This window comes from Oryctolagus cuniculus, chromosome 15 (assembly GCF_051225735.1).
Source record: "Oryctolagus cuniculus isolate XC-2025 breed Fujian yellow rabbit chromosome 15, ASM5122573v1, whole genome shotgun sequence".
Lineage (NCBI taxonomy): Eukaryota > Metazoa > Chordata > Mammalia > Lagomorpha > Leporidae > Oryctolagus > Oryctolagus cuniculus.
In genome coordinates this window covers 42,805,886-42,816,636 of record NC_142881.1, presented here as the reverse complement: position 1 = coordinate 42,816,636, position 10,751 = coordinate 42,805,886, and the positions used below count along the sequence as shown (strand labels likewise).

Genomic DNA, 10,751 nt, shown 5'->3' with positions numbered 1-10,751 from the left:
GCAAGTGGGAGACCTAGAGGAAGCTCTTGGCTTCTGGCTTCAGATCGGCCCAGCTGTGCCCATTGCAGCCATTTGGGGAGTGAACCAGCAAATGGAAGACCTCTGTCTGCCTCTGCCTTTCTGTAACTTTGCCTTTCAAATAAATGAATAAATCTTTTTAAAAAGAGCTGAAATAAGACATCATTAATCAGGCACAGTTTTGAATTTAGAAGAGAATTAATGCACTTTTCTCCTTTACTAATTCTACTTTGCCAGCTGAGTCTCACTGGAGGGTTGAGTAACTTGAGTTTCTCAAGGCTGCATTGATTAAGAAGCCTCAAGTGTTGCTTGATTTTTGCTCAACATGGAATAAGCCAAAACATGGTACAACTGGTTCTGGTTAGGTGGAATGAGCCTCTGTTTAGGCTTGCTAATATGGAAGCACCCTGTAACGGGCCAGTTTTACAAAAGTACAATGTGTTATTGGTTTGATGATTTCATCATGGTGAACCATAATTCCCACTTCTCCTTTTCCTCCCCAGATGGAATTTTACTATGTAAAGTTTACTTTTCTTGTGATTTGATTTGTTCCTTCTTTCAGAGATAGAACATTTTGAAATAGCCATTAATATATTAGGATTTTGTCTGAAAAGTTTGAAAAACCATGGAAAAAGGAGAAGGCCAGTCAATTTTCTTGCCAAGAGTTTCTTAGCTTATAGCTGTTGGAGCAGCTCACCTTCTGCACCCCTTCACAAGCGAAGCATTTTGCCAGCAATGTACTGGCAGTGGGCAGTGAGTCTGAAGCACGTTTTTTGGGGGAAGGCTTGTGATTGTTTTGCTTTAGTTTTATTTTTTCTGTATGTGCGTTTTGGAAGAATTATTCTGTAAAGATGTCATCCCAGAAATAACAAATTTATTAAGAGACAGGGAGCTTGTTTTCCATCATAATGCATTATCTAGAATATATTTGTTTGCTAGAAAACCTGTTTTACAAGTGGAATTTCATTGTGTTTGGAGGCAGTTTTTTGTGTCAGATAAATCACCAAAAATATTTTTTATGTCCTGTTGAAACCACAAATTAAAGTTACTGGTGATATTCCAAAGTACTTTTAAAAAGATTTATTTATATTTATTTATTTACTTATTTGAAAGGCAGAATTTACAGAGAGAAAGGGAGAGGCAGTGAGAGATCTTCTATCCACTGGTTCACTCCCCAGATGGTCACAATGGCAAGAGCTGGGCCACTTTGAAGCCAGGAACCTCTTCAAGTCTCCCACATGGGTGGCAGCGGTCCAACCACTTGGGCCATGTTCTGCTGCCTTCCCAGGCGCATTAGCAGGGAGCTGGATCAAAAGTGAAGCAGCTGGGTCTTGAACTGGCACCCATATGAGATGTCGGCACTGCAGGAGGCGGCTGGGCCATAACTCTGGGCCCCCAAAGTAATTTTTGATAGAAACTTTTTGTTAGAAAATTTCTTGTGCAGTAAAAGTGATGTGTGTGTGTGTGTGTGTGTGTGTATAACATATTTACAGTTTTTATCCATTTAAATGAACCACTGTACAACATGAACTACTGGTCTTATACACCAACTTAGAATGCAGCTTTTAAAAAGTTTATTTTAAAGCCTGGGAAAATCAAACATACCCATTACCCAACTTTCTCCTACTCTGTGAAGTGAATCACCTCATTGAAACCTGGTTGTTTCTAACAGATCCCCTTATTATACATTGTCTCCGAATAGTCAGTCTTGGGATTTTCCAAGTGACCATAGGACTGACTCAAGCTTTCTGAGTACTTTGGACTAAGGGTGTTTTTGTTCACAATCCTGAGATTACTCTGATCTTGAACAGAATCAACAGGCTTGTCCTGGCAGATATAAATATTCAACATGTTCCAAATAAGCGCACTAGGGAAAGAGCAAAGAAACATGGTGGGAGGAGGCCCTGCCCAAAGTCCATAGTCTCTTTTAACAACATTGCTTGAATCAGAGTCTCTTGGTTTTGGCAAGATGATGGACTGGGCTAATGCCAGCTTAAACAAACATTTTGGTATTAGATAAGCTTTCCAGTTGCCATTTACACCAAATAGTCATATAAAACTTTGCCTCTCTAATATATGCAATAGAGAGGAGCTGTATTATTTTAAAAATGAGAAAATAAATACATAAACAACTTATGGGGTTACCGTGAGAATCTGAATTATTAATCATATGAGTAAAGTGCAAAGCATGTAATAAGCTCGTAATAATAGTTTGTTGAATTGCTCTCTGGGATATGTCCATTAGCTATTGCTCTATAACAAATTATCCCTAGACTCAGAGGTTAGAAGAATGATCATTGATTATTGCCTGGAATCCTTTAATCAGGGGCCAGTGGGTAGAGCTGACACCTGCAATGCTGGCATCCCATGGGGTGCCTGTTCGTATTCACACTGCTCCACTTCCAATCAAGTCCCTGCTCATGGCCTAGAATAGTAGCAGAAAGCGGTCCATGTGCTTGGGCCCCTGCCACCCTTGTGGGAGACCCCGATGGAGTTCCAGGCTCCTGGTTTTGACCTGGCCCAGCCCCAGTAGTTGCAGCTATTTGGGAAACATTTTTTTTTCCTCTCTCTCTCTCTTTTCTATCTCTCTGTAATTCTGCTTTTTAAATAAATTAATGAATCTTTTTTTAAAGAGTCTGTTAATCAAATGAAAGTTTCTACTGACTGTGGCTGTCTAGACTCATCCATATAGTTTCAGTCCCCTGTGGCACCTTTGTAGACAACTCTTCTGATTTTTGGCTGGGCTCGCATAGGTTTAGAGGCCAACAGGATGGCTGGTCTGTGGTAGACCTGGCTGGAATAAATTAGCTCTGCTGTATGTGGTTTCTCTTTCTTTAAAAGGCTGACCTGGGCATGTTCCCATGGCAGTCACGGCATTCTGAGAGGTAGATCAGAGCAGCAACGTCTCTTGAGATGTATCACAGCATCCACCACATCCTGTTGTCCAGAGCGAATCACAAGGCCAGTCCTTATGCAAAGGGCTGGGAAAACAGACCTTACCTCTCCATGAGGAGAAGTCACAAAGTCACATTACAGAAGGAAATTTGCATAATTAGGGCCGGTTTTGTAATCAGTCTACTCCTCTGCCCTCAACTAATATGAGAAAATATGTGAAAGTAAGAGAACTGATTTTTAAGCAGCTAAATAATGATGTTTATATTTGAGGTTTCCATTTCCTTCAAATTTTGTATTTGAAGTTTGTTCTTTGATCCTTTAGTGGCAGCCAGTAGAAGATGTGGCTAACAGGCAAATATATATATATATAATATATATTTATATTTATGAAGGATGTAGGATAGCTCACAGGGCCTGAGGAAGAGGATAGGAACACTAGGACAACCAGACCCTAGACAGCAAAACTCAATAGTATATTCAAGACACAGCCATTGGGATTCAGATTTCCTGGTGGGAAAGAGTAAAAAGGAGAGGGAGGGAGGGAGGGAGGGAAGGAAAGAGAGCGCGAGCGAGCAAACAAGCCAGATAGACACCAGTTAGGCTCCGGGTTAGATGAATTTATCAGTAGGACAGTTATGGTTGCTGAGCAGGGAGTCAGTGCCACAGTAGTGGTCTTAGGGCAGGGCCAGCCTCACCCATGTCTTCAAGGACCCTAGCCTCTCTTCTATTTTCATCCCACTGCCTTCAATGTAACAATGTTTACACTAGCTTTGACTAGCTGCAGCTCTTGTCATGATGTCTTCACAGGACAGCACCTCAAGAAGAAAGGAGAGACGAGCAAACAAAATAGCTTTCCCTTTACTCGCCTCTCAGCCTAACACCCTTCATGGACTTCTCATTAGATCTTATTGGGCAGAACAATGGCTGCAATGGCTGGTACTGGAGCAGACTGAAGCCAGGAGCCAGGAGCTTCATATCCCTGAACACATATGTCTTCCATGTGTGTTCAGGGACCCAAAGACCTGGACTACCCTCCACTGCCTTCCCAGGTGCATCAGCCAGGAGCTGGTTCTGAAGTGGAGCAGCTGGGATTCCAACAGGCACCCATATGGGATGCCTGCATTGCAGGCGGCATTGCTCCTCAGTGCTGGCGCCAGAACATGCCCATCTTAAACAACCACTGTAGAAGGGGAACAAAGTTGGCATATTGGGGCAAGTTCAATAGCTCATGTTGGTCCATTACCACCTGTGTCTGATGTCTAAGGTGCCTCCACTCATATTTCTTTGAGGTATCTCCAATTTTAACCATGCCTAGAGTCAGGGTTGCCTTCTTGAGACATAGCACCAGTGTAGCTTCATGGTAAACCCTCATTGAGAGGGGCTCGGTGCCTCGTTTAATGCCTTCTTGGTGCTGCCTTGAAATTATTAATTTTTAAACAAAGAGCCCTGCCTTTTGACTTTGCAATGGGCCCCACCAATTGGCTGCTGGTCCTGGCTGGGGTGGGCATCCCACATGGGCTTTGACTAGATTTTCCCTGGTATTCTCTTGCTTCAAGCCCACACCCTTGCTTTCTCGCTTGGATTTACCCAAAGCAGCAGGCACCAGGGAGCATTCCATCAGCTGGTAGACATGGACAGGTTATAAGGGAGCCATTGACCACTGCAGCACAGAAACCAGTGAAGAAATGTCCCTGTGTCCCATCCTTCAAGGTCAGTGTCACTCTACACAGTTCTTAGAAGGTCCTGGTGGAATCTAGCTCCATTGCCCACAGCAATGATCTTGATAACACACCCTTCTTTTGGCTTTTCTTTCTTCCAAGGACCACTCTCCCTGATCCCTCCCTCATTCCTGATCCCTGATCATCTTCCAAATAAACACTGGCATACTAGTCTTATCTCAAGTTCTGCCTTCAGGGGAATCAAGCTCAAATAAAATCAAGATTTCCCTGTGGTTTGTTTTATACTCTCTGTATAGTAACTTCCACAAATAAGAGAAAACATGATATTTGTCTTTCTGGGTCTGGCCTATTTCGACTAGTGCAGTGATTGCCAGTTCCAAACATTCTGTTGAAAATGTCAGGATTTCATTTTTTGTAATGCCTAAGTAAAGATTTCTTACCAAGAAGAAAGGTAAATGGCCATTTGCCCCTGGGTTAAGCAACATCAGCAGTGTCCACATTATGTTTGTGAGATAATGGATAGGAGCCATCTCACATCCTGCATCCCTCACTCCTAAAACAGAAGTCAAACACTTATATTGACTACATACTATGTGCCAGGTACTGTGTTGTCTTTAAATATGTTCTCTTATTTCAGCTGCACAACAACCATTTGCAGTAGTTAACCCCTAGCTCTGTTTTACAGATGAGAATATCAAGGATCAGAGAAGTGAAGTGACTTTCCTAGAGCCAGTGAGTTGAAGGCCTAGGATTCAAACACAAGTTATCTGGGTGTCCTTCCCACAATCCCACCCTGCTAGAAGAAAGGACATTGGGTCTGTAGACCAACTAGCTGGCACTATGGGGGTGGGGAGGTGCAGCCTGTGGCTGCTCGTACAGAACAAAGCCCTTCCTCAGGGACAGCTAGGGGCAGGTATGCCAGCCAAGAGCAGACTTTCCTCTAGCTTTGGGTTCTGGTATAAAGTACTCACAGCAGGGTTTCAGGAGCAGAAGGCTGCAGTCAGTCCATTGCTCATGCATTTTCTTTAAACCAGTGGCGCCGGCGCCGTGGCTCAATAGGCTAATCCTCCACCTTGCGGCGCCGGCACACCGGGTTCTAGTCCCGGTTGGGGCGCCGGATTCTGTCCCGGTTGCCCCTCTTCCAGGCCAGCTCTCTGCTATGGCCAGGGAGTGCAGTGGAGGATGGCCCAGGTGCTTGGGCCCTGCACCCCATGGGAGACCAGGAAAAGCACCTGGCTCCTGGCTCCTGCCAGGATCAGCGCGGTGCGCCGGCTGCAGCGGCGGCCATTGGAGGGTGAACCAACGGCAAAGGAAGACCTTTCTCTCACTGTCCACTCTGCCTGTCAAAAAAAAAATAAAAAAAAATAAAAAAAAAAAAAATAAACCAGTGGCAACCTGGCAACAGTATTTTCCAAGCCTGGCTAGACAGACCATTCTATTTTGCTTTGTGACTTTCCAGGGAGTATCCTTCACAGACTCGGTGCTGTGTAGCAGACTACATTAACAGAGTGTTCTGGATAATGAGGTCAGGCAAACATTTGAAGAGACAGATCACAGACTACAGGGACACCACTGTGTTTTTTCCAGGGCAAGCTGGGAAGAAAAACTGGATGCTGGGCCAGACGACGCCTCAAGGATACAAGCTGAATTGCTAAGGGGTGCCAGCTCCTGGCTAGCAGACAGGGACGTGGCTGAAGAAAGAACTGTGACATTATTATTCTGAAGGGATGTATTTTTAGGACATGGTATAGAAGGTGTGACTGTCCTCTGTGAGGCAACACAGAATGGAAATTTGCTTAATACCGTTTGCCACGCCATGATGAAGAACTGAAGCGTATTAAAATTCGTAAGTTCTGTATTTGGTTTCAGAAGATTTTCCAGTAGGGACCCTCAGAGTTTTTATTATAATCATGTATACACATTACCTCAGTGTACCTAATAGAAGATAAAATTTGGTGTGTCACTACCTCTTGCTGATTTGCTTACATCAATTTCCTTGAGGTGTTTTTTCCTATCATATAACAAGATATTAAAGCAGTGATCTCAAACCTCTGTTGGTTGTATCCCCCATTAATGAAAAATCTCAAGCCTAAATGTGCAATATATGCATATTTCTGTAGTGAGAAAATGTGTCCATGTACTGCTACATTAATGTTTTATGTACAAATCCAAAACAGGCCTAGATTAAGTTTTTAATGGATAAGATAAAGATTAAACTATCTTAAAAGTACTTTTAAGTTAGCAACAGTACAAAACCTACCAGTTTTGCTAATGAGATTAATATTATTAAATATACTTCTTTCTATAAAAAATTATTGATACTTTGATTAAAATTTTAGATTTGCTTATTATAATGCTTTTTTAAAAAAGGCTTATCTATTTGAAAGGCAGAGTAGAGTTATAGAGACAGGAAGAAAGAGAGAGAGACTTTCCATCCCCCGGTTCAGTGCCCCAAATGGCCACAACAGAGGCTGGGCCAGACCAAAGCCAGGAGCCTGAAACTCCATCCAGGTTTCCCATTTGGGTACCAGGGGTACAAGCCCTTGCACCATCTTCTGCTCTTTCCCAGGCACATTATCACGGAGCTGGATTGGAAGTGGAGCAGCCTGGAATCAAACTGATGTTCATATGGGATGGCAGCGTTGCAGGTGGCAGCTTAACCCACTGTGCCACAACAATACCTATTTTTCAAAAATTTTTTACTTTTTGTATCAGTGAATTTCAATATACTCAAAAAATTGTATAAACATCACCACCATCTAATTTTAGGGTATTATTACCCCAAAAAAGAACCCATGCTCATTATTAGTTACTTCCCATTTCTTTCTGTCTTATGCCCCTGGCAACCACTAATCTGTTTTCAGGCTCTTTCATTTGACTGTACTGGACATTTTCCATAAATGGAATGATGCAATGTATGACTTTTAATAGGCAATCTGGGGGGATGGTGCTGTGGCGTAGCAGGTAAAGCCACTACCTGCAGTGCTGGCATCCCATATGGGTGCCGGTTTGAGTCCCAGCTGCACCACTTCCAATCCAGCTCTCTGCTATGGCCTGGGAAAGCAGTAGAAGATGGCCCAAGTGCTAGGGCTCCTGCACCCGCATGGGAGACCCAGAAGGAGCTCCTGGCTCCTAGCTTTGGATCAGCACAGCTCCGGCTGTTGCGGCCATTTGGGGAGTGAACCAGCAGATAGAATACCCCCCCACACCCCAGCCCGCCTCTGCTTCTCTGTAACTCTGCCTTTCAAATAACTAAATAAATATTAAAAAACAAAAAGAGAGAAATCTGGCTTTATTTCTGTGTTCATCCATGCTGTAGCATGGCTCAGTACTTCATTAATTTTTATGGCCAAATAGTATTTCATTGCATGGATAGGCCACCTATTCCTTAATCTTTTAATCAGTTGATGGGCATTAGGGTTGTTTCTGCTTTTTGGCTATTGTGAATAGGGCTACCACAAACATTTATGTATGATTTTTGTATAGACATTTGTTTTCATTTTTCTTGGGCAAAAACCCAAGAGAATTGGTGGGTCATTGCTAACTCTATGTTTCACCACTTAAGGAACTTCCAGACTCTCTTCCAAAGTGGCTGAACCATTTTACAATCCTGCCCAAAATATATGAGGATTCCAATTTCTCCATACCATTGTCAATATTTGTTGTTGGTCCATCTTTTTTATTATAGCCATCCTAAACGGAAGATTTTATTGTCCAAAATAAACTGACTAAAAATATCTGAGTTTATTTTTAGACTATCAATTCCATTCCATTGACTTGTCTTTTTTTTTTTTTTTTTTTTTAATTTATTTGAGAGGTAGAGTTACAGACAGTGAGAGGGAGAGACAGAGAGAAAGTCTTCCATCTGCTGGTTCACTCCTCAAATGGCCGCAACGGCCGGAGCTGCATCGATTCAAAGCCAGGAGCCAGGAGCTTCTTCCATGTCTCCCACAGGGTGCAGGGGCTCAAGGACTTGTGTCATCTTCTACTGCTTTCCCAGGCCATATCAGAGAGCTGGATGGGAAGAGGAGCAGCCGGGACTAGAACAGGCGCCCATATAGGATGCCGGGGCCACAGGCAGAGGATTAACCTACTGCGCCACAGCGCCAGCCCTCTGACTTGTCTGTTTTAATACTTCATTTTTTTAGTATATGTCTCAGCTGAAAAAATTCATAGCTCAAATACAAAACTGCATCATGGTCTACTGTTACTTACCATTTTCAGACACTGTCGCTCCCCGTCTTCGTGGAGGAACGACACTGAACCCTGCCTAGGCTTCATATCCGAGTCACGGCACCATTATGTCGCTCCCCCTCTTCATGGGGGAACGACACTAAACCCTGCCTAGGCTTCATATCCGAGTCACGGCACCATTATGTCGCTCCCCGTCTTCGTGGAGGAACGACACAGGACCCTGCGCTGTTCTTTCGTCTGCTCGGCCCTCCCCGGGTTTGCTGCTGGTTCTTCCCAGGTTGGCTACCGACCCTTCCACCTCCGTGGAAGGGCGGTTCCCCCTGCCACTTTCCCCACTTCCGCGGGGGAGCGGCACACTGCCGGCCGGCTCTCTCGGGGGCTGCACAGGTGTTCCTCAGGTGTTCCCCTTAGATGTTCCTGGTGCATGCCGTCTCTCTCCTCCTTTATAGTCCTCTTCCGCCAATCCTAACTCGGCTGCCCACACGCCCAGTACGCTGCTCTCCTCCAATCAGGAGCAGGATCAGCTCCTGGAGGTCATCACTCAAGTTGGCAAGAGGCAGCTGCGTAGAAGCTGTTTTCTCCTCTCCCAGCGCCATATTGTGGGAGAGCAGATGCATAGAATAAGTCTTAATTCCAGTAACTCAGTCCAGTCCGAGTTGCTCCCCACAAGACACATCCACCAGTTATGCAAATGATTGGCTAGAGATCTGACTAGTAAATTTCCATCTTTTCTGATACCTATAAGTTGTTCTAGCAAACCAAATAGCAAGATATTCCTTTAAAAAAGAAAAAAAAAAAAAACCTCCCTCTCCCTCTCCCTGTAACTTTCAAATAAATAAATAAATAAATCTTTAAAAAAAAAAAAAGCCTCCCTAGAACGCTGCCTTTAGAAGATATTAAAAACAGGTTAGAGGCTGGCGCCGTGGCTCACTAGGCTAATCCTCCACCTTGCGGCGCCAGCACACCAGGTTCTAGTCCCGGTCGGGGCACCGGATTCTGTCCTGGTTGCCCCTCTTCCAGGCCAGCTCTCTGCTGTGGCCCGGGAGTGCAGTGGAGGATGGCCCAAGTGCTTGGGCCCTGCACCCCATGGGAGACCAGGATAAGTACTTGGCTCCTGGCTTCGGATCAGCACAGTGCGCCGGCCGCAGCGCACCGGCTGCGGCGGCCATTGGAGGGTGAACAAACGGCAAAGGAGGACCTTTCTCACTGTCCACTCTGCCTGTCAAAAAAAAAAAAAAAAAAAAAAAAAAAGGTTAGCATGGGGGCTTGCGCCGTGGCTCACTTGGTTAATCCTCCGCCTGTGGCGCCCGCATCTCTCCCATATGGGCGCCGGGTTCTGTCCCGGTTGCCCCTCTTCCAGTCCAGCTCTCTTCTGTGGCCCAGGAGGGCAGTGGAGGATGGCCCAAGTCCTTGGGTCCCTGCACCCCCATGGGAGACCAGGAAGAAGCTCCTGGCTTCAGATTGGCGTAGCGTCGGCCAGCTGTAGCAGCCATTGGGGGGGTGAACCAACTGAAGGAGGACCTTTCTCTCTCTCTCTCACTGTCTATACCTCTACCAGTCAAATAAAAAAAAAAGTTAGCAAATTGTGTTTCTGAAGTTTTTGAAAGGACAACCATGAGAGTTTTTAAAAGGTATTTATTGTAATTTTAGCAACTAACACCACAGGGCAATGGAAACCTTTCCCAAGATTAACTTACAGCATGATCTTCCCAAAACTCAAGTTTAGTTTCTCGGTTTGTTGTTTTACAGAAGACTTAATTTATTTCTGAAGTGCATGTGCTAGGAAATGTTACAGATGTCAGTTCTGTACTTTTTTTGGTGTTGTGTTTGCATTATTTGCATCCTCTTCAATCTACAATTTTTGGCAGTAAATTTTTTTAAGCTATGTGTTCATTTTGAGAACACATGTACAGGTGTGTGAGGATTTCAGTTACTGTGTCTACCTTAACTATTTTCTTATACCTT

At 44.3% G+C, this 10,751-nt stretch overlaps 1 long non-coding RNA gene across 1 annotated transcript; it reads right to left on the bottom strand.

The window, feature by feature from the left end:
* Positions 1-8,374: 8,374 nt before the first annotated feature.
* LOC149121981 (uncharacterized) lies at positions 8,375-8,947 on the bottom strand. Its single transcript, XR_016222185.1, has 2 exons — positions 8,808-8,947; positions 8,375-8,606 (listed from the first exon to the last, which is right to left on the bottom strand). It is a non-coding gene; the product is annotated as an uncharacterized LOC149121981 (long non-coding RNA).
* Between the last annotated feature and the right edge of the window lie 1,804 nt (positions 8,948-10,751).